The 21,888-nt window shown below is 40.4% G+C and overlaps 9 non-coding genes across 9 annotated transcripts; all 9 read right to left on the bottom strand.

The window, feature by feature from the left end:
• Nucleotides 1–1,610: 1,610 nt before the first annotated feature.
• LOC113096150 (small nucleolar RNA U3) lies at nt 1,611–1,821 on the bottom strand. The gene has a single exon (XR_003288471.1). It is a non-coding gene; the product is annotated as a small nucleolar RNA U3 (small nucleolar RNA).
• A 1,944-nt stretch (nt 1,822–3,765) lies between these two features.
• LOC113096163 (small nucleolar RNA U3) lies at nt 3,766–3,976 on the bottom strand. Its single transcript, XR_003288484.1, has one exon. It is a non-coding gene; the product is annotated as a small nucleolar RNA U3 (small nucleolar RNA).
• A 1,944-nt stretch (nt 3,977–5,920) lies between these two features.
• On the bottom strand, nt 5,921–6,131 carry LOC113096162 (small nucleolar RNA U3). Its single transcript, XR_003288483.1, has one exon. It is a non-coding gene; the product is annotated as a small nucleolar RNA U3 (small nucleolar RNA).
• A 1,944-nt stretch (nt 6,132–8,075) lies between these two features.
• Nucleotides 8,076–8,286, bottom strand: LOC113096161 (small nucleolar RNA U3). The gene has a single exon (XR_003288482.1). It is a non-coding gene; the product is annotated as a small nucleolar RNA U3 (small nucleolar RNA).
• A 1,944-nt stretch (nt 8,287–10,230) lies between these two features.
• LOC113096160 (small nucleolar RNA U3) lies at nt 10,231–10,441 on the bottom strand. The gene has a single exon (XR_003288481.1). It is a non-coding gene; the product is annotated as a small nucleolar RNA U3 (small nucleolar RNA).
• Nucleotides 10,442–12,385: 1,944 nt separating this feature from the next.
• Nucleotides 12,386–12,596, bottom strand: LOC113096149 (small nucleolar RNA U3). The gene has a single exon (XR_003288470.1). It is a non-coding gene; the product is annotated as a small nucleolar RNA U3 (small nucleolar RNA).
• A 1,944-nt stretch (nt 12,597–14,540) lies between these two features.
• Nucleotides 14,541–14,751, bottom strand: LOC113096155 (small nucleolar RNA U3). Its single transcript, XR_003288476.1, has one exon. It is a non-coding gene; the product is annotated as a small nucleolar RNA U3 (small nucleolar RNA).
• Nucleotides 14,752–16,695: 1,944 nt separating this feature from the next.
• On the bottom strand, nt 16,696–16,906 carry LOC113096154 (small nucleolar RNA U3). Its single transcript, XR_003288475.1, has one exon. It is a non-coding gene; the product is annotated as a small nucleolar RNA U3 (small nucleolar RNA).
• Nucleotides 16,907–18,850: 1,944 nt separating this feature from the next.
• LOC113096153 (small nucleolar RNA U3) lies at nt 18,851–19,061 on the bottom strand. The gene has a single exon (XR_003288474.1). It is a non-coding gene; the product is annotated as a small nucleolar RNA U3 (small nucleolar RNA).
• Nucleotides 19,062–21,888: the final 2,827 nt, after the last annotated feature.

Here is a 21,888-nt window from a genome sequence, read left to right as displayed (position 1 = left end):
AAAAGGTGTTTTAAGAAAAGTTTGAGCTGATTTCTTGTTGCAATTAAACCACTCTGAGCAGCACACTTCAACAGAGTGTGGCCCTTTGGAGCTCTGCGAAACAGCGAACCCTTTTACCAGGCAATTGGTTCAGTCAAGTCACCTCATTGTATATAGCGCTTTTAACAGTACAGATTTGGTCAAAGCAGCTTCTCAGTATCCAAATAGGAAAATAGTGTGTCAATGAAAAAGGACAACAGTAGACATTCAGTTTTCAGTTTAAAGGCAGTTCATCATTGAATTACACGATGTCTTCGTTCAGCTCAGTTCGGTTTAAATAGTATCTGTGAAATCAAGTTGATGATATCGCTGGAAATAAGTTTCCCCAGCTAAGCGAGTGAGAGGCGGCAGCGGCAAGGAACCAAAACTCCATCGGTGACAGAATGGAGACCAAGCTGTGGGAGAAACCAGGCTCAGTCGGTGGGCCAGTTCTTCTCTGGCCAGACGACCCAGGAGGTTGATCCATGCTGCAACAAAGTTAGATTGTCATCTGGTTCCGTAGTCTTGTCCCAATGGCCATCTAGGAGACAAGGTCTTCACTGGGGATCTGTCTCTGGGGCTCATCTAGTTTTCCTGGTCCCCCCTGAAATTCAGAACTGGAGAGGTCGTCTCTAGGTGCTGATCCACAATCTGAGCTGGATACGTACTGGATCTGGTGGCTACGGTAACCTGGGAATAAGAAAGAAACAGACTAATATTAGCGTAGATGCCATTCTTCTTATGATGTAACAAGTACATTGTGTGTTATTGGAAGTGTTCCCAGTTCCGGTCTACCTATTTACTGCAGCCTAACAGTCATTTAACGGATTTGTCTGACAGAAATGTGTATGTTATGTGTAAGCCATCTTAAAGAGATGGTTCCTTGATCTAGATTTAAAATGACAGAGTGTGCCTGCCTCCTGAACAGTGTTAGATTATTCCAGAGTTTGGGCGCTAAATAGCAAAAGGGTCTGCCTCCCTCGGTTGATTTTGATATTCTAGGTATTATCAAATAGCCAGAGTTTTGAGAGTGCAGCGGACGTGGAGGACTATAATACAATAAGAGTTTGCTCATGTACTGAGGTGCTAAACCATTCAGAGCTTTATAAGTACTAATTAGTAGGCTTTTAAAATCTATACACTGTTTTAATAGGGAGCCAGTGTTGTGTTGACAGAACCGGGCTGATATGGTCATAAATCCTGGTTCTAGTGAGAACTCTTGCTGCTGCATTTTGGACCAACTGGACTTTGTTATTAAGCATGTAGAACAACCACACAACAAAACATAACAATAATCCAACTTTGAGGTCATGAACTCATAATTACCATTTCTGCATTTGACATTGAGAACATAGTCAGCAAATTCAAAATTGCGGAAAAAAGTTTGTTCTCTCGTCACCACTTTCATAATGTAAGTTGGCCGACCCCAAGTGGAAGAACAACACCGTTCATGATTTGTTTTGTTAAATTTGATGTTTCAAACAGAACACTCTACTACGTCTTCCCAAAAAAGCTAAATCTGACTTATTCAACATGGACTCCATAGAAAATACACCTCTCTCAAAAATCCTCCAAAACCACATCACATCAAAACCACTCAGATCATACTCCTTTCTTCAATATTGCCAAGAGCAATACGAACGCTCATCGGTGACAGAACTTGTGATCAAAGTCACAGTTCCATCCTCAATTCACTCTCAGAAAGGAGCATTACAGCTCATCATCGTGGGTTGGGAGACAAACACTTTCGAAACACATTTCCAAGTAAAAAACTATAGAAATGATCCCTGAAAATATAGTCTTAACTTCGCATCTCAACTCAAACGGAATTCCATTCTGAAGCACCGCCTCCTCTCTGATGGTTTGCGTAGTTGATTTCTATAAACACATGAACCAGTGTCCATATGGGTTTTACCTGATCTCGGATAAATTGACTAATTTTGTCCGCGTTTCAATGACATATTTGAACATTCAAAAAGGTGTTGTAATTAATAGTCTCTTATTGGCCTCATGAATCAAGCTCTGTATAGATTAGAAATATATATTATACAGACACTTGATAATTAATGGTATTGTACGATTTGTTAATTGCATTCAATAGATTACACTTTTAACAAAACATTCACCACTGGTTTGCAAAAGGTGTTTTAAGAAAAGTTTGAGCTGATTTCTTGTTGCAATTAAACCACTCTGACCAGCACACTTCAACAGAGTGTGGCCCTTTGGAGCTCTGCGAAACAGCGAACCCTTTTACCAGGCAATTGGTTCAGTCAAGTCACCTCATTGTATATAGCGCTTTTAACAGTACAGATTTGGTCAAAGCAGCTTCTCAGTATCCAAATAGGAAAATAGTGTGTCAATGAAAAAGGACAACAGTAGACATTCAGTTTTCAGTTTAAAGGCAGTTCATCATTGAATTACACGATGTCTTCGTTCAGCTCAGTTCGGTTTAAATAGTATCTGTGAAATCAAGTTGATGATATAGCTGGAAATAAGTTTCCCCAGCTAAGCGAGTGAGAGGCGGCAGCGGCAAGGAACCAAAACTCCATCGGTGACAGAATGGAGACCAAGCTGTGGGAGAAACCAGGCTCAGTCGGTGGGCCAGTTCTTCTCTGGCCAGACGACCCAGGAGGTTGATCCATGCTGCAACAAAGTTAGATTGTCATCTGGTTCCGTAGTCTTGTCCCAATGGCCATCTAGGAGACAAGGTCTTCACTGGGGATCTGTCTCTGGGGCTCATCTAGTTTTCCTGGTCCCCTCTGAAATTCAGAACTGGAGAGGTCGTCTCTAGGTGCTGATCCACAATCTGAGCTGGATACGTACTGGATCTGGTGGCTACGGTAACCTGGGAATAAGAAAGAAACAGACTAATATTAGCGTAGATGCCATTCTTCTTATGATGTAACAAGTACATTGTGTGTTATTGGAAGTGTTCCCAGTTCCGTTATACCTATTTACTGCAGCCTAACAGTCATTTAACGGATTTGTCTGACAGAAATGTGTATGTTATGTGTAAGCCATCTTAAAGAGATGGTTCCTTGATCTAGATTTAAAATGACAGAGTGTGCCTGCCTCCTGAACAGTGTTAGATTATTCCAGAGTTTGGGCGCTAAATAGCAAAAGGGTCTGCCTCCCTCGGTTGATTTTGATATTCTAGGTATTATCAAATAGCCAGAGTTTTGAGAGTGCAGCGGACGTGGAGGACTATAATACAATAAGAGTTTGCTCATGTACTGAGGTGCTAAACCATTCAGAGCTTTATAAGTACTAATTAGTAGGCTTTTAAAATCTATACACTGTTTTAATAGGGAGCCAGTGTTGTGTTGACAGAACCGGGCTGATATGGTCATAAATCCTGGTTCTAGTGAGAACTCTTGCTGCTGCATTTTGGACCAACTGGACTTTGTTATTAAGCATGTAGAACAACCACACAACAAAACATAACAATAATCCAACTTTGAGGTCATGAACTCATAATTACCATTTCTGCATTTGACATTGAGAACATAGTCAGCAAATTCAAAATTGCGGAAAAAAGTTTGTTCTCTCGTCACCACTTTCATAATGTAAGTTGGCCGACCCCAAGTGGAAGAACAACACCGTTCATGATTTGTTTTGTTAAATTTGATGTTTCAAACAGAACACTCTACTACGTCTTCCCAAAAAAGCTAAATCTGACTTATTCAACATGGACTCCATAGAAAATACACCTCTCTCAAAAATCCTCCAAAACCACATCACATCAAAACCACTCAGATCATACTCCTTTCTTCAATATTGCCAAGAGCAATACGAACGCTCATCGGTGACAGAACTTGTGATCAAAGTCACAGTTCCATCCTCAATTCACTCTCAGAAAGGAGCATTACAGCTCATCATCGTGGGTTGGGAGACAAACACTTTCGAAACACATTTCCAAGTAAAAAACTATAGAAATGATCCCTGAAAATATAGTCTTAACTTCGCATCTCAACTCAAACGGAATTCCATTCTGAAGCACCGCCTCCTCTCTGATGGTTTGCGTAGTTGATTTCTATAAACACATGAACCAGTGTCCATATGGGTTTTACCTGATCTCGGATAAATTGACTAATTTTGTCCGCGTTTCAATGACATATTTGAACATTCAAAAAGGTGTTGTAATTAATAGTCTCTTATTGGCCTCATGAATCAAGCTCTGTATAGATTAGAAATATATATTATACAGACACTTGATAATTAATGGTATTGTACGATTTGTTAATTGCATTCAATAGATTACACTTTTAACAAAACATTCACCACTGGTTTGCAAAAGGTGTTTTAAGAAAAGTTTGAGCTGATTTCTTGTTGCAATTAAACCACTCTGACCAGCACACTTCAACAGAGTGTGGCCCTTTGGAGCTCTGCGAAACAGCGAACCCTTTTACCAGGCAATTGGTTCAGTCAAGTCACCTCATTGTATATAGCGCTTTTAACAGTACAGATTTGGTCAAAGCAGCTTCTCAGTATCCAAATAGGAAAATAGTGTGTCAATGAAAAAGGACAACAGTAGACATTCAGTTTTCAGTTTAAAGGCAGTTCATCATTGAATTACACGATGTCTTCGTTCAGCTCAGTTCGGTTTAAATAGTATCTGTGAAATCAAGTTGATGATATAGCTGGAAATAAGTTTCCCCAGCTAAGCGAGTGAGAGGCGGCAGCGGCAAGGAACCAAAACTCCATCGGTGACAGAATGGAGACCAAGCTGTGGGAGAAACCAGGCTCAGTCGGTGGGCCAGTTCTTCTCTGGCCAGACGACCCAGGAGGTTGATCCATGCTGCAACAAAGTTAGATTGTCATCTGGTTCCGTAGTCTTGTCCCAATGGCCATCTAGGAGACAAGGTCTTCACTGGGGATCTGTCTCTGGGGCTCATCTAGTTTTCCTGGTCCCCTCTGAAATTCAGAACTGGAGAGGTCGTCTCTAGGTGCTGATCCACAATCTGAGCTGGATACGTACTGGATCTGGTGGCTACGGTAACCTGGGAATAAGAAAGAAACAGACTAATATTAGCGTAGATGCCATTCTTCTTATGATGTAACAAGTACATTGTGTGTTATTGGAAGTGTTCCCAGTTCCGTTATACCTATTTACTGCAGCCTAACAGTCATTTAACGGATTTGTCTGACAGAAATGTGTATGTTATGTGTAAGCCATCTTAAAGAGATGGTTCCTTGATCTAGATTTAAAATGACAGAGTGTGCCTGCCTCCTGAACAGTGTTAGATTATTCCAGAGTTTGGGCGCTAAATAGCAAAAGGGTCTGCCTCCCTCGGTTGATTTTGATATTCTAGGTATTATCAAATAGCCAGAGTTTTGAGAGTGCAGCGGACGTGGAGGACTATAATACAATAAGAGTTTGCTCATGTACTGAGGTGCTAAACCATTCAGAGCTTTATAAGTACTAATTAGTAGGCTTTTAAAATCTATACACTGTTTTAATAGGGAGCCAGTGTTGTGTTGACAGAACCGGGCTGATATGGTCATAAATCCTGGTTCTAGTGAGAACTCTTGCTGCTGCATTTTGGACCAACTGGACTTTGTTATTAAGCATGTAGAACAACCACACAACAAAACATAACAATAATCCAACTTTGAGGTCATGAACTCATAATTACCATTTCTGCATTTGACATTGAGAACATAGTCAGCAAATTCAAAATTGCGGAAAAAAGTTTGTTCTCTCGTCACCACTTTTATAATGTAAGTTGGCCGACCCCAAGTGGAAGAACAACACCGTTCATGATTTGTTTTGTTAAATTTGATGTTTCAAACAGAACACTCTACTACGTCTTCCCAAAAAAGCTAAATCTGACTTATTCAACATGGACTCCATAGAAAATACACCTCTCTCAAAAATCCTCCAAAACCACATCACATCAAAACCACTCAGATCATACTCCTTTCTTCAATATTGCCAAGAGCAATACGAACGCTCATCGGTGACAGAACTTGTGATCAAAGTCACAGTTCCATCCTCAATTCACTCTCAGAAAGGAGCATTACAGCTCATCATCGTGGGTTGGGAGACAAACACTTTCGAAACACATTTCCAAGTAAAAAACTATAGAAATGATCCCTGAAAATATAGTCTTAACTTCGCATCTCAACTCAAACGGAATTCCATTCTGAAGCACCGCCTCCTCTCTGATGGTTTGCGTAGTTGATTTCTATAAACACATGAACCAGTGTCCATATGGGTTTTACCTGATCTCGGATAAATTGACTAATTTTGTCCGCGTTTCAATGACATATTTGAACATTCAAAAAGGTGTTGTAATTAATAGTCTCTTATTGGCCTCATGAATCAAGCTCTGTATAGATTAGAAATATATATTATACAGACACTTGATAATTAATGGTATTGTACGATTTGTTAATTGCATTCAATAGATTACACATTTAACAAAACATTCACCACTGGTTTGCAAAAGGTGTTTTAAGAAAAGTTTGAGCTGATTTCTTGTTGCAATTAAACCACTCTGACCAGCACACTTCAACAGAGTGTGGCCCTTTGGAGCTCTGCGAAACAGCGAACCCTTTTACCAGGCAATTGGTTCAGTCAAGTCACCTCATTGTATATAGCGCTTTTAACAGTACAGATTTGGTCAAAGCAGCTTCTCAGTATCCAAATAGGAAAATAGTGTGTCAATGAAAAAGGACAACAGTAGACATTCAGTTTTCAGTTTAAAGGCAGTTCATCATTGAATTACACGATGTCTTCGTTCAGCTCAGTTCGGTTTAAATAGTATCTGTGAAATCAAGTTGATGATATAGCTGGAAATAAGTTTCCCCAGCTAAGCGAGTGAGAGGCGGCAGCGGCAAGGAACCAAAACTCCATCGGTGACAGAATGGAGACCAAGCTGTGGGAGAAACCAGGCTCAGTCGGTGGGCCAGTTCTTCTCTGGCCAGACGACCCAGGAGGTTGATCCATGCTGCAACAAAGTTAGATTGTCATCTGGTTCCGTAGTCTTGTCCCAATGGCCATCTAGGAGACAAGGTCTTCACTGGGGATCTGTCTCTGGGGCTCATCTAGTTTTCCTGGTCCCCTCTGAAATTCAGAACTGGAGAGGTCGTCTCTAGGTGCTGATCCACAATCTGAGCTGGATACGTACTGGATCTGGTGGCTACGGTAACCTGGGAATAAGAAAGAAACAGACTAATATTAGCGTAGATGCCATTCTTCTTATGATGTAACAAGTACATTGTGTGTTATTGGAAGTGTTCCCAGTTCCGTTATACCTATTTACTGCAGCCTAACAGTCATTTAACGGATTTGTCTGACAGAAATGTGTATGTTATGTGTAAGCCATCTTAAAGAGATGGTTCCTTGATCTAGATTTAAAATGACAGAGTGTGCCTGCCTCCTGAACAGTGTTAGATTATTCCAGAGTTTGGGCGCTAAATAGCAAAAGGGTCTGCCTCCCTCGGTTGATTTTGATATTCTAGGTATTATCAAATAGCCAGAGTTTTGAGAGTGCAGCGGACGTGGAGGACTATAATACAATAAGAGTTTGCTCATGTACTGAGGTGCTAAACCATTCAGAGCTTTATAAGTACTAATTAGTAGGCTTTTAAAATCTATACACTGTTTTAATAGGGAGCCAGTGTTGTGTTGACAGAACCGGGCTGATATGGTCATAAATCCTGGTTCTAGTGAGAACTCTTGCTGCTGCATTTTGGACCAACTGGACTTTGTTATTAAGCATGTAGAACAACCACACAACAAAACATAACAATAATCCAACTTTGAGGTCATGAACTCATAATTACCATTTCTGCATTTGACATTGAGAACATAGTCAGCAAATTCAAAATTGCGGAAAAAAGTTTGTTCTCTCGTCACCACTTTCATAATGTAAGTTGGCCGACCCCAAGTGGAAGAACAACACCGTTCATGATTTGTTTTGTTAAATTTGATGTTTCAAACAGAACACTCTACTACGTCTTCCCAAAAAAGCTAAATCTGACTTATTCAACATGGACTCCATAGAAAATACACCTCTCTCAAAAATCCTCCAAAACCACATCACATCAAAACCACTCAGATCATACTCCTTTCTTCAATATTGCCAAGAGCAATACGAACGCTCATCGGTGACAGAACTTGTGATCAAAGTCACAGTTCCATCCTCAATTCACTCTCAGAAAGGAGCATTACAGCTCATCATCGTGGGTTGGGAGACAAACACTTTCGAAACACATTTCCAAGTAAAAAACTATAGAAATGATCCCTGAAAATATAGTCTTAACTTCGCATCTCAACTCAAACGGAATTCCATTCTGAAGCACCGCCTCCTCTCTGATGGTTTGCGTAGTTGATTTCTATAAACACATGAACCAGTGTCCATATGGGTTTTACCTGATCTCGGATAAATTGACTAATTTTGTCCGCGTTTCAATGACATATTTGAACATTCAAAAAGGTGTTGTAATTAATAGTCTCTTATTGGCCTCATGAATCAAGCTCTGTATAGATTAGAAATATATATTATACAGACACTTGATAATTAATGGTATTGTACGATTTGTTAATTGCATTCAATAGATTACACATTTAACAAAACATTCACCACTGGTTTGCAAAAGGTGTTTTAAGAAAAGTTTGAGCTGATTTCTTGTTGCAATTAAACCACTCTGACCAGCACACTTCAACAGAGTGTGGCCCTTTGGAGCTCTGCGAAACAGCGAACCCTTTTACCAGGCAATTGGTTCAGTCAAGTCACCTCATTGTATATAGCGCTTTTAACAGTACAGATTTGGTCAAAGCAGCTTCTCAGTATCCAAATAGGAAAATAGTGTGTCAATGAAAAAGGACAACAGTAGACATTCAGTTTTCAGTTTAAAGGCAGTTCATCATTGAATTACACGATGTCTTCGTTCAGCTCAGTTCGGTTTAAATAGTATCTGTGAAATCAAGTTGATGATATAGCTGGAAATAAGTTTCCCCAGCTAAGCGAGTGAGAGGCGGCAGCGGCAAGGAACCAAAACTCCATCGGTGACAGAATGGAGACCAAGCTGTGGGAGAAACCAGGCTCAGTCGGTGGGCCAGTTCTTCTCTGGCCAGACGACCCAGGAGGTTGATCCATGCTGCAACAAAGTTAGATTGTCATCTGGTTCCGTAGTCTTGTCCCAATGGCCATCTAGGAGACAAGGTCTTCACTGGGGATCTGTCTCTGGGGCTCATCTAGTTTTCCTGGTCCCCTCTGAAATTCAGAACTGGAGAGGTCGTCTCTAGGTGCTGATCCACAATCTGAGCTGGATACGTACTGGATCTGGTGGCTACGGTAACCTGGGAATAAGAAAGAAACAGACTAATATTAGCGTAGATGCCATTCTTCTTATGATGTAACAAGTACATTGTGTGTTATTGGAAGTGTTCCCAGTTCCGTTATACCTATTTACTGCAGCCTAACAGTCATTTAACGGATTTGTCTGACAGAAATGTGTATGTTATGTGTAAGCCATCTTAAAGAGATGGTTCCTTGATCTAGATTTAAAATGACAGAGTGTGCCTGCCTCCTGAACAGTGTTAGATTATTCCAGAGTTTGGGCGCTAAATAGCAAAAGGGTCTGCCTCCCTCGGTTGATTTTGATATTCTAGGTATTATCAAATAGCCAGAGTTTTGAGAGTGCAGCGGACGTGGAGGACTATAATACAATAAGAGTTTGCTCATGTACTGAGGTGCTAAACCATTCAGAGCTTTATAAGTACTAATTAGTAGGCTTTTAAAATCTATACACTGTTTTAATAGGGAGCCAGTGTTGTGTTGACAGAACCGGGCTGATATGGTCATAAATCCTGGTTCTAGTGAGAACTCTTGCTGCTGCATTTTGGACCAACTGGACTTTGTTATTAAGCATGTAGAACAACCACACAACAAAACATAACAATAATCCAACTTTGAGGTCATGAACTCATAATTACCATTTCTGCATTTGACATTGAGAACATAGTCAGCAAATTCAAAATTGCGGAAAAAAGTTTGTTCTCTCGTCACCACTTTTATAATGTAAGTTGGCCGACCCCAAGTGGAAGAACAACACCGTTCATGATTTGTTTTGTTAAATTTGATGTTTCAAACAGAACACTCTACTACGTCTTCCCAAAAAAGCTAAATCTGACTTATTCAACATGGACTCCATAGAAAATACACCTCTCTCAAAAATCCTCCAAAACCACATCACATCAAAACCACTCAGATCATACTCCTTTCTTCAATATTGCCAAGAGCAATACGAACGCTCATCGGTGACAGAACTTGTGATCAAAGTCACAGTTCCATCCTCAATTCACTCTCAGAAAGGAGCATTACAGCTCATCATCGTGGGTTGGGAGACAAACACTTTCGAAACACATTTCCAAGTAAAAAACTATAGAAATGATCCCTGAAAATATAGTCTTAACTTCGCATCTCAACTCAAACGGAATTCCATTCTGAAGCACCGCCTCCTCTCTGATGGTTTGCGTAGTTGATTTCTATAAACACATGAACCAGTGTCCATATGGGTTTTACCTGATCTCGGATAAATTGACTAATTTTGTCCGCGTTTCAATGACATATTTGAACATTCAAAAAGGTGTTGTAATTAATAGTCTCTTATTGGCCTCATGAATCAAGCTCTGTATAGATTAGAAATATATATTATACAGACACTTGATAATTAATGGTATTGTACGATTTGTTAATTGCATTCAATAGATTACACATTTAACAAAACATTCACCACTGGTTTGCAAAAGGTGTTTTAAGAAAAGTTTGAGCTGATTTCTTGTTGCAATTAAACCACTCTGACCAGCACACTTCAACAGAGTGTGGCCCTTTGGAGCTCTGCGAAACAGCGAACCCTTTTACCAGGCAATTGGTTCAGTCAAGTCACCTCATTGTATATAGCGCTTTTAACAGTACAGATTTGGTCAAAGCAGCTTCTCAGTATCCAAATAGGAAAATAGTGTGTCAATGAAAAAGGACAACAGTAGACATTCAGTTTTCAGTTTAAAGGCAGTTCATCATTGAATTACACGATGTCTTCGTTCAGCTCAGTTCGGTTTAAATAGTATCTGTGAAATCAAGTCGATGATATCGCTGGAAATAAGTTTCCCCAGCTAAGCGAGTGAGAGGCGGCAGCGGCAAGGAACCAAAACTCCATCGGTGACAGAATGGAGACCAAGCTGTGGGAGAAACCAGGCTCAGTCGGTGGGCCAGTTCTTCTCTGGCCAGACGACCCAGGAGGTTGATCCATGCTGCAACAAAGTTAGATTGTCATCTGGTTCCGTAGTCTTGTCCCAATGGCCATCTAGGAGACAAGGTCTTCACTGGGGATCTGTCTCTGGGGCTCATCTAGTTTTCCTGGTCCCCCCTGAAATTCAGAACTGGAGAGGTCGTCTCTAGGTGCTGATCCACAATCTGAGCTGGATACGTACTGGATCTGGTGGCTACGGTAACCTGGGAATAAGAAAGAAACAGACTAATATTAGCGTAGATGCCATTCTTCTTATGATGTAACAAGTACATTGTGTGTTATTGGAAGTGTTCCCAGTTCCGTTATACCTATTTACTGCAGCCTAACAGTCATTTAACGGATTTGTCTGACAGAAATGTGTATGTTATGTGTAAGCCATCTTAAAGAGATGGTTCCTTGATCTAGATTTAAAATGACAGAGTGTGCCTGCCTCCTGAACAGTGTTAGATTATTCCAGAGTTTGGGCGCTAAATAGCAAAAGGGTCTGCCTCCCTCGGTTGATTTTGATATTCTAGGTATTATCAAATAGCCAGAGTTTTGAGAGTGCAGCGGACGTGGAGGACTATAATACAATAAGAGTTTGCTCATGTACTGAGGTGCTAAACCATTCAGAGCTTTATAAGTACTAATTAGTAGGCTTTTAAAATCTATACACTGTTTTAATAGGGAGCCAGTGTTGTGTTGACAGAACCGGGCTGATATGGTCATAAATCCTGGTTCTAGTGAGAACTCTTGCTGCTGCATTTTGGACCAACTGGACTTTGTTATTAAGCATGTAGAACAACCACACAACAAAACATAACAATAATCCAACTTTGAGGTCATGAACTCATAATTACCATTTCTGCATTTGACATTGAGAACATAGTCAGCAAATTCAAAATTGCGGAAAAAAGTTTGTTCTCTCGTCACCACTTTTATAATGTAAGTTGGCCGACCCCAAGTGGAAGAACAACACCGTTCATGATTTGTTTTGTTAAATTTGATGTTTCAAACAGAACACTCTACTACGTCTTCCCAAAAAAGCTAAATCTGACTTATTCAACATGGACTCCATAGAAAATACACCTCTCTCAAAAATCCTCCAAAACCACATCACATCAAAACCACTCAGATCATACTCCTTTCTTCAATATTGCCAAGAGCAATACGAACGCTCATCGGTGACAGAACTTGTGATCAAAGTCACAGTTCCATCCTCAATTCACTCTCAGAAAGGAGCATTACAGCTCATCATCGTGGGTTGGGAGACAAACACTTTCGAAACACATTTCCAAGTAAAAAACTATAGAAATGATCCCTGAAAATATAGTCTTAACTTCGCATCTCAACTCAAACGGAATTCCATTCTGAAGCACCGCCTCCTCTCTGATGGTTTGCGTAGTTGATTTCTATAAACACATGAACCAGTGTCCATATGGGTTTTACCTGATCTCGGATAAATTGACTAATTTTGTCCGCGTTTCAATGACATATTTGAACATTCAAAAAGGTGTTGTAATTAATAGTCTCTTATTGGCCTCATGAATCAAGCTCTGTATAGATTAGAAATATATATTATACAGACACTTGATAATTAATGGTATTGTACGATTTGTTAATTGCATTCAATAGATTACACATTTAACAAAACATTCACCACTGGTTTGCAAAAGGTGTTTTAAGAAAAGTTTGAGCTGATTTCTTGTTGCAATTAAACCACTCTGACCAGCACACTTCAACAGAGTGTGGCCCTTTGGAGCTCTGCGAAACAGCGAACCCTTTTACCAGGCAATTGGTTCAGTCAAGTCACCTCATTGTATATAGCGCTTTTAACAGTACAGATTTGGTCAAAGCAGCTTCTCAGTATCCAAATAGGAAAATAGTGTGTCAATGAAAAAGGACAACAGTAGACATTCAGTTTTCAGTTTAAAGGCAGTTCATCATTGAATTACACGATGTCTTCGTTCAGCTCAGTTCGGTTTAAATAGTATCTGTGAAATCAAGTCGATGATATCGCTGGAAATAAGTTTCCCCAGCTAAGCGAGTGAGAGGCGGCAGCGGCAAGGAACCAAAACTCCATCGGTGACAGAATGGAGACCAAGCTGTGGGAGAAACCAGGCTCAGTCGGTGGGCCAGTTCTTCTCTGGCCAGACGACCCAGGAGGTTGATCCATGCTGCAACAAAGTTAGATTGTCATCTGGTTCCGTAGTCTTGTCCCAATGGCCATCTAGGAGACAAGGTCTTCACTGGGGATCTGTCTCTGGGGCTCATCTAGTTTTCCTGGTCCCCCCTGAAATTCAGAACTGGAGAGGTCGTCTCTAGGTGCTGATCCACAATCTGAGCTGGATACGTACTGGATCTGGTGGCTACGGTAACCTGGGAATAAGAAAGAAACAGACTAATATTAGCGTAGATGCCATTCTTCTTATGATGTAACAAGTACATTGTGTGTTATTGGAAGTGTTCCCAGTTCCGTTATACCTATTTACTGCAGCCTAACAGTCATTTAACGGATTTGTCTGACAGAAATGTGTATGTTATGTGTAAGCCATCTTAAAGAGATGGTTCCTTGATCTAGATTTAAAATGACAGAGTGTGCCTGCCTCCTGAACAGTGTTAGATTATTCCAGAGTTTGGGCGCTAAATAGCAAAAGGGTCTGCCTCCCTCGGTTGATTTTGATATTCTAGGTATTATCAAATAGCCAGAGTTTTGAGAGTGCAGCGGACGTGGAGGACTATAATACAATAAGAGTTTGCTCATGTACTGAGGTGCTAAACCATTCAGAGCTTTATAAGTACTAATTAGTAGGCTTTTAAAATCTATACACTGTTTTAATAGGGAGCCAGTGTTGTGTTGACAGAACCGGGCTGATATGGTCATAAATCCTGGTTCTAGTGAGAACTCTTGCTGCTGCATTTTGGACCAACTGGACTTTGTTATTAAGCATGTAGAACAACCACACAACAAAACATAACAATAATCCAACTTTGAGGTCATGAACTCATAATTACCATTTCTGCATTTGACATTGAGAACATAGTCAGCAAATTCAAAATTGCGGAAAAAAGTTTGTTCTCTCGTCACCACTTTTATAATGTAAGTTGGCCGACCCCAAGTGGAAGAACAACACCGTTCATGATTTGTTTTGTTAAATTTGATGTTTCAAACAGAACACTCTACTACGTCTTCCCAAAAAAGCTAAATCTGACTTATTCAACATGGACTCCATAGAAAATACACCTCTCTCAAAAATCCTCCAAAACCACATCACATCAAAACCACTCAGATCATACTCCTTTCTTCAATATTGCCAAGAGCAACACGAACGCTCATCGGTGACAGAACTTGTGATCAAAGTCACAGTTCCATCCTCAATTCACTCTCAGAAAGGAGCATTACAGCTCATCATCGTGGGTTGGGAGACAAACACTTTCGAAACACATTTCCAAGTAAAAAACTATAGAAATGATCCCTGAAAATATAGTCTTAACTTCGCATCTCAACTCAAACGGAATTCCATTCTGAAGCACCGCCTCCTCTCTGATGGTTTGCGTAGTTGATTTCTATAAACACATGAACCAGTGTCCATATGGGTTTTACCTGATCTCGGATAAATTGACTAATTTTGTCCGCGTTTCAATGACATATTTGAACATTCAAAAAGGTGTTGTAATTAATAGTCTCTTATTGGCCTCATGAATCAAGCTCTGTATAGATTAGAAATATATATTATACAGACACTTGATAATTAATGGTATTGTACGATTTGTTAATTGCATTCAATAGATTACACATTTAACAAAACATTCACCACTGGTTTGCAAAAGGTGTTTTAAGAAAAGTTTGAGCTGATTTCTTGTTGCAATTAAACCACTCTGACCAGCACACTTCAACAGAGTGTGGCCCTTTGGAGCTCTGCGAAACAGCGAACCCTTTTACCAGGCAATTGGTTCAGTCAAGTCACCTCATTGTATATAGCGCTTTTAACAGTACAGATTTGGTCAAAGCAGCTTCTCAGTATCCAAATAGGAAAATAGTGTGTCAATGAAAAAGGACAACAGTAGACATTCAGTTTTCAGTTTAAAGGCAGTTCATCATTGAATTACACGATGTCTTCGTTCAGCTCAGTTCGGTTTAAATAGTATCTGTGAAATCAAGTCGATGATATCGCTGGAAATAAGTTTCCCCAGCTAAGCGAGTGAGAGGCGGCAGCGGCAAGGAACCAAAACTCCATCGGTGACAGAATGGAGACCAAGCTGTGGGAGAAACCAGGCTCAGTCGGTGGGCCAGTTCTTCTCTGGCCAGACGACCCAGGAGGTTGATCCATGCTGCAACAAAGTTAGATTGTCATCTGGTTCCGTAGTCTTGTCCCAATGGCCATCTAGGAGACAAGGTCTTCACTGGGGATCTGTCTCTGGGGCTCATCTAGTTTTCCTGGTCCCCCCTGAAATTCAGAACTGGAGAGGTCGTCTCTAGGTGCTGATCCACAATCTGAGCTGGATACGTACTGGATCTGGTGGCTACGGTAACCTGGGAATAAGAAAGAAACAGACTAATATTAGCGTAGATGCCATTCTTCTTATGATGTAACAAGTACATTGTGTGTTATTGGAAGTGTTCCCAGTTCCGTTATACCTATTTACTGCAGCCTAACAGTCATTTAACGGATTTGTCTGACAGAAATGTGTATGTTATGTGTAAGCCATCTTAAAGAGATGGTTCCTTGATCTAGATTTAAAATGACAGAGTGTGCCTGCCTCCTGAACAGTGTTAGATTATTCCAGAGTTTGGGCGCTAAATAGCAAAAGGGTCTGCCTCCCTCGGTTGATTTTGATATTCTAGGTATTATCAAATAGCCAGAGTTTTGAGAGTGCAGCGGACGTGGAGGACTATAATACAATAAGAGTTTGCTCATGTACTGAGGTGCTAAACCATTCAGAGCTTTATAAGTACTAATTAGTAGGCTTTTAAAATCTATACACTGTTTTAATAGGGAGCCAGTGTTGTGTTGACAGAACCGGGCTGATATGGTCATAAATCCTGGTTCTAGTGAGAACTCTTGCTGCTGCATTTTGGACCAACTGGACTTTGTTATTAAGCATGTAGAACAACCACACAACAAAACATAACAATAATCCAACTTTGAGGTCATGAACTCATAATTACCATTTCTGCATTTGACATTGAGAACATAGTCAGCAAATTCAAAATTGCGGAAAAAAGTTTGTTCTCTCGTCACCACTTTTATAATGTAAGTTGGCCGACCCCAAGTGGAAGAACAACACCGTTCATGATTTGTTTTGTTAAATTTGATGTTTCAAACAGAACACTCTACTACGTCTTCCCAAAAAAGCTAAATCTGACTTATTCAACATGGACTCCATAGAAAATACACCTCTCTCAAAAATCCTCCAAAACCACATCACATCAAAACCACTCAGATCATACTCCTTTCTTCAATATTGCCAAGAGCAACACGAACGCTCATCGGTGACAGAACTTGTGATCAAAGTCACAGTTCCATCCTCAATTCACTCTCAGAAAGGAGCATTACAGCTCATCATCGTGGGTTGGGAGACAAACACTTTCGAAACACATTTCCAAGTAAAAAACTATAGAAATGATCCCTGAAAATATAGTCTTAACTTCGCATCTCAACTCAAACGGAATTCCATTCTGAAGCACCGCCTCCTCTCTGATGGTTTGCGTAGTTGATTTCTATAAACACATGAACCAGTGTCCATATGGGTTTTACCTGATCTCGGATAAATTGACTAATTTTGTCCGCGTTTCAATGACATATTTGAACATTCAAAAAGGTGTTGTAATTAATAGTCTCTTATTGGCCTCATGAATCAAGCTCTGTATAGATTAGAAATATATATTATACAGACACTTGATAATTAATGGTATTGTACGATTTGTTAATTGCATTCAATAGATTACACATTTAACAAAACATTCACCACTGGTTTGCAAAAGGTGTTTTAAGAAAAGTTTGAGCTGATTTCTTGTTGCAATTAAACCACTCTGAGCAGCACACTTCAACAGAGTGTGGCCCTTTGGAGCTCTGGGAAACAGCGAACCCTTTTACCAGGCAATTGGTTCAGTCAAGTCACCTCATTGTATATAGCGCTTTTAACAGTACAGATTTGGTCAAAGCAGCTTCTCAGTATCCAAATAGGAAAATAGTGTGTCAATGAAAAAGGACAACAGTAGACATTCAGTTTTCAGTTTAAAGGCAGTTCATCATTGAATTACACGATGTCTTCGTTCAGCTCAGTTCGGTTTAAATAGTATCTGTGAAATCAAGTCGATGATATCGCTGGAAATAAGTTTCCCCAGCTAAGCGAGTGAGAGGCGGCAGCGGCAAGGAACCAAAACTCCATCGGTGACAGAATGGAGACCAAGCTGTGGGAGAAACCAGGCTCAGTCGGTGGGCCAGTTCTTCTCTGGCCAGACGACCCAGGAGGTTGATCCATGCTGCAACAAAGTTAGATTGTCATCTGGTTCCGTAGTCTTGTCCCAATGGCCATCTAGGAGACAAGGTCTTCACTGGGGATCTGTCTCTGGGGCTCATCTAGTTTTCCTGGTCCCCCCTGAAATTCAGAACTGGAGAGGTCGTCTCTAGGTGCTGATCCACAATCTGAGCTGGATACGTACTGGATCTGGTGGCTACGGTAACCTGGGAATAAGAAAGAAACAGACTAATATTAGCGTAGATGCCATTCTTCTTATGATGTAACAAGTACATTGTGTGTTATTGGAAGTGTTCCCAGTTCCGTTATACCTATTTACTGCAGCCTAACAGTCATTTAACGGATTTGTCTGACAGAAATGTGTATGTTATGTGTAAGCCATCTTAAAGAGATGGTTCCTTGATCTAGATTTAAAATGACAGAGTGTGCCTGCCTCCTGAACAGTGTTAGATTATTCCAGAGTTTGGGCGCTAAATAGCAAAAGGGTCTGCCTCCCTCGGTTGATTTTGATATTCTAGGTATTATCAAATAGCCAGAGTTTTGAGAGTGCAGCGGACGTGGAGGACTATAATACAATAAGAGTTTGCTCATGTACTGAGGTGCTAAACCATTCAGAGCTTTATAAGTACTAATTAGTAGGCTTTTAAAATCTATACACTGTTTTAATAGGGAGCCAGTGTTGTGTTGACAGAACCGGGCTGATATGGTCATAAATCCTGGTTCTAGTGAGAACTCTTGCTGCTGCATTTTGGACCAACTGGACTTTGTTATTAAGCATGTAGAACAACCACACAACAAAACATAACAATAATCCAACTTTGAGGTCATGAACTCATAATTACCATTTCTGCATTTGACATTGAGAACATAGTCAGCAAATTCAAAATTGCGGAAAAAAGTTTGTTCTCTCGTCACCACTTTTATAATGTAAGTTGGCCGACCCCAAGTGGAAGAACAACACCGTTCATGATTTGTTTTGTTAAATTTGATGTTTCAAACAGAACACTCTACTACGTCTTCCCAAAAAAGCTAAATCTGACTTATTCAACATGGACTACATAGAAAATACACCTCTCTCAAAAATCCTCCAAAACCACATCACATCAAAACCACTCAGATCATACTCCTTTCTTCAATATTGCCAAGAGCAACACGAACGCTCATCGGTGACAGAACTTGTGATCAAAGTCACAGTTCCATCCTCAATTCACTCTCAGAAAGGAGCATTACAGCTCATCATCGTGGGTTGGGAGACAAACACTTTCGAAACACATTTCCAAGTAAAAAACTATAGAAATGATCCCTGAAAATATAGTCTTAACTTCGCATCTCAACTCAAACGGAATTCCATTCTGAAGCACCGCCTCCTCTCTGATGGTTTGCGTAGTTGATTTCTATAAACACATGAACCAGTGTCCATATGGGTTTTACCTGATCTCGGATAAATTGACTAATTTTGTCCGCGTTTCAATGACATATTTGAACATTCAAAAAGGTGTTGTAATTAATAGTCTCTTATTGGCCTCATGAATCAAGCTCTGTATAGATTAGAAATATATATTATACAGACACTTGATAATTAATGGTATTGTACGATTTGTTAATTGCATTCAATAGATTACACATTTAACAAAACATTCACCACTGGTTTGCAAAAGGTGTTTTAAGAAAAGTTTGAGCTGATTTCTTGTTGCAATTAAACCACTCTGAGCAGCACACTTCAACAGAGTGTGGCCCTTTGGAGCTCTGCGAAACAGCGAACCCTTTTACCAGGCAATTGGTTCAGTCAAGTCACCTCATTGTATATAGCGCTTTTAACAGTACAGATTTGGTCAAAGCAGCTTCTCAGTATCCAAATAGGAAAATAGTGTGTCAATGAAAAAGGACAACAGTAGACATTCAGTTTTCAGTTTAAAGGCAGTTCATCATTGAATTACACGATGTCTTCGTTCAGCTCAGTTCGGTTTAAATAGTATCTGTGAAATCAAGTCGATGATATCGCTGGAAATAAGTTTCCCCAGCTAAGCGAGTGAGAGGCGGCAGCGGCAAGGAACCAAAACTCCATCGGTGACAGAATGGAGACCAAGCTGTGGGAGAAACCAGGCTCAGTCGGTGGGCCAGTTCTTCTCTGGCCAGACGACCCAGGAGGTTGATCCATGCTGCAACAAAGTTAGATTGTCATCTGGTTCCGTAGTCTTGTCCCAATGGCCATCTAGGAGACAAGGTCTTCACTGGGGATCTGTCTCTGGGGCTCATCTAGTTTTCCTGGTCCCCCCTGAAATTCAGAACTGGAGAGGTCGTCTCTAGGTGCTGATCCACAATCTGAGCTGGATACGTACTGGATCTGGTGGCTACGGTAACCTGGGAATAAGAAAGAAACAGACTAATATTAGCGTAGATGCCATTCTTCTTATGATGTAACAAGTACATTGTGTGTTATTGGAAGTGTTCCCAGTTCCGTTATACCTATTTACTGCAGCCTAACAGTCATTTAACGGATTTGTCTGACAGAAATGTGTATGTTATGTGTAAGCCATCTTAAAGAGATGGTTCCTTGATCTTGTGCTGGAAGTTGGCTGGTGCCTGTTGGTGTCGCTGTTGGACAGTGTTTTCTCTACTTCCTGTTGGCCTTCTGTAGCTAATCATAGCTCCATGTAGCTGTTTTTATTTTATATTTTTTCTCTATAATCTTTCTTACTATCACTGTCTGTTTGTTTGTTTTTTTAATTGTAAAATATAACTTAATTCACACCATATTTCTGATATTACCGATCAATCTTATCAGATTAACTTTGATCGTTCACTCTTCCGTGACTGCAGCACACCTGCAAAGCGTTAGCACTCGTTAGCTTGTCATTAGCGTTTTCTTTCTCCTCTCCTCTCCTCTCCTCTCACGCTGCAGTTTTCCACAAGTTCATCAAACAACCGCAGTAAGAATATTTCATCAAGCACGGTGAGTAATGGCTTTTCCTACAATTGTTATTTGCACCTCTTGCCACATGTACAGTTTATCTATCTCTGTCGCTGATGAGGGATTCACATGTGATAAATGCAGGGAAACAGTTAGGCTGACAGAGAAGATTTCAGAATTAGAGATACGCATCCAAACTTTAATTGAGGACAGTAAGAATGTTAGGGCTCTAGATATGGCTTTGGATGCGTCTAGCTCAGGGATTCCTGTACATTGTCCGGTTCCAGCAGAGCCCCTGAAGCAGGGCAACTGGGTGACGGTGAGGCAGCGTAGTCATGGGTCAAAACACCGCTCTTCTGTTCCGATCAAAACATTAAACAGGTTCTCCCCACTCAGTGATGCACCCACTGAGAAACCTGATGAAAGTGCTCTAGTTATTGGCGATTCTATTGTACGGAACGTGAATATAGAGACACCAGCCACCATAGTCAAATGTTTACCGGGAGCCAGAGCGCCTGACATCTTGGCAAATTTAAAAGTGCTGGCTAATGCTAAACGTAAATACAGTAAGATTGTTATTCATGCCGGCGCTAATGAGGTTCGACTTCGCCAGTCGGAGATCACTAAAAATAACTTTAAAGAGGTGTGTGAACTTGCAAGCACGATGTCAGACACTGTAATATGCTCTGGTCCCCTCCCTGCTTACCGTGGTGATGAGATGCATAGCAGATTGTCATCACTCAATGGCTGGATGTCTAAGTGGTGCCCACAGAATAACATAGGTTATATAGACAATTGGACGAGCTTTTGGGGCAGACCTGACCTGTTTAAAAGAGATGGTCTTCATCCCTCCTGGGGTGGCGCCACTCTTCTGTCTAGAAATATGGCAAATAGTCTTAGTGTTTATACTTGACTAACTGGGGCCCAGGTCAGGAAGCAGACAGACTGGCTAAACCGACCGTCTGCTAGCTGCCTCCCGTCACAGAGGTCAGTTAATTCTCAGCACATAGAGACTCTTTCACCTAGATATCACACTATAGAGACTGTGTCTGTTCCACGAACTAGAAAATACAAAAAACGTCCAAACCAAGTTAAGGTTAACAATTTAATTGAGGTTCAACAAATAAAAAAGAAATGCAATATGGATAAACAAATGATAAAGATTGGCTTATTGAATATCAGATCCATTTCTACGAAAACACTTTTTGTAAATAATATGATAACTGATCATAATA

This window comes from Carassius auratus, unplaced genomic scaffold (genome assembly GCF_003368295.1).
Source record: "Carassius auratus strain Wakin unplaced genomic scaffold, ASM336829v1 scaf_tig00215884, whole genome shotgun sequence".
NCBI lineage: Eukaryota > Metazoa > Chordata > Actinopteri > Cypriniformes > Cyprinidae > Carassius > Carassius auratus.
This window is presented reverse-complemented; position numbering and strand designations above follow the sequence as displayed.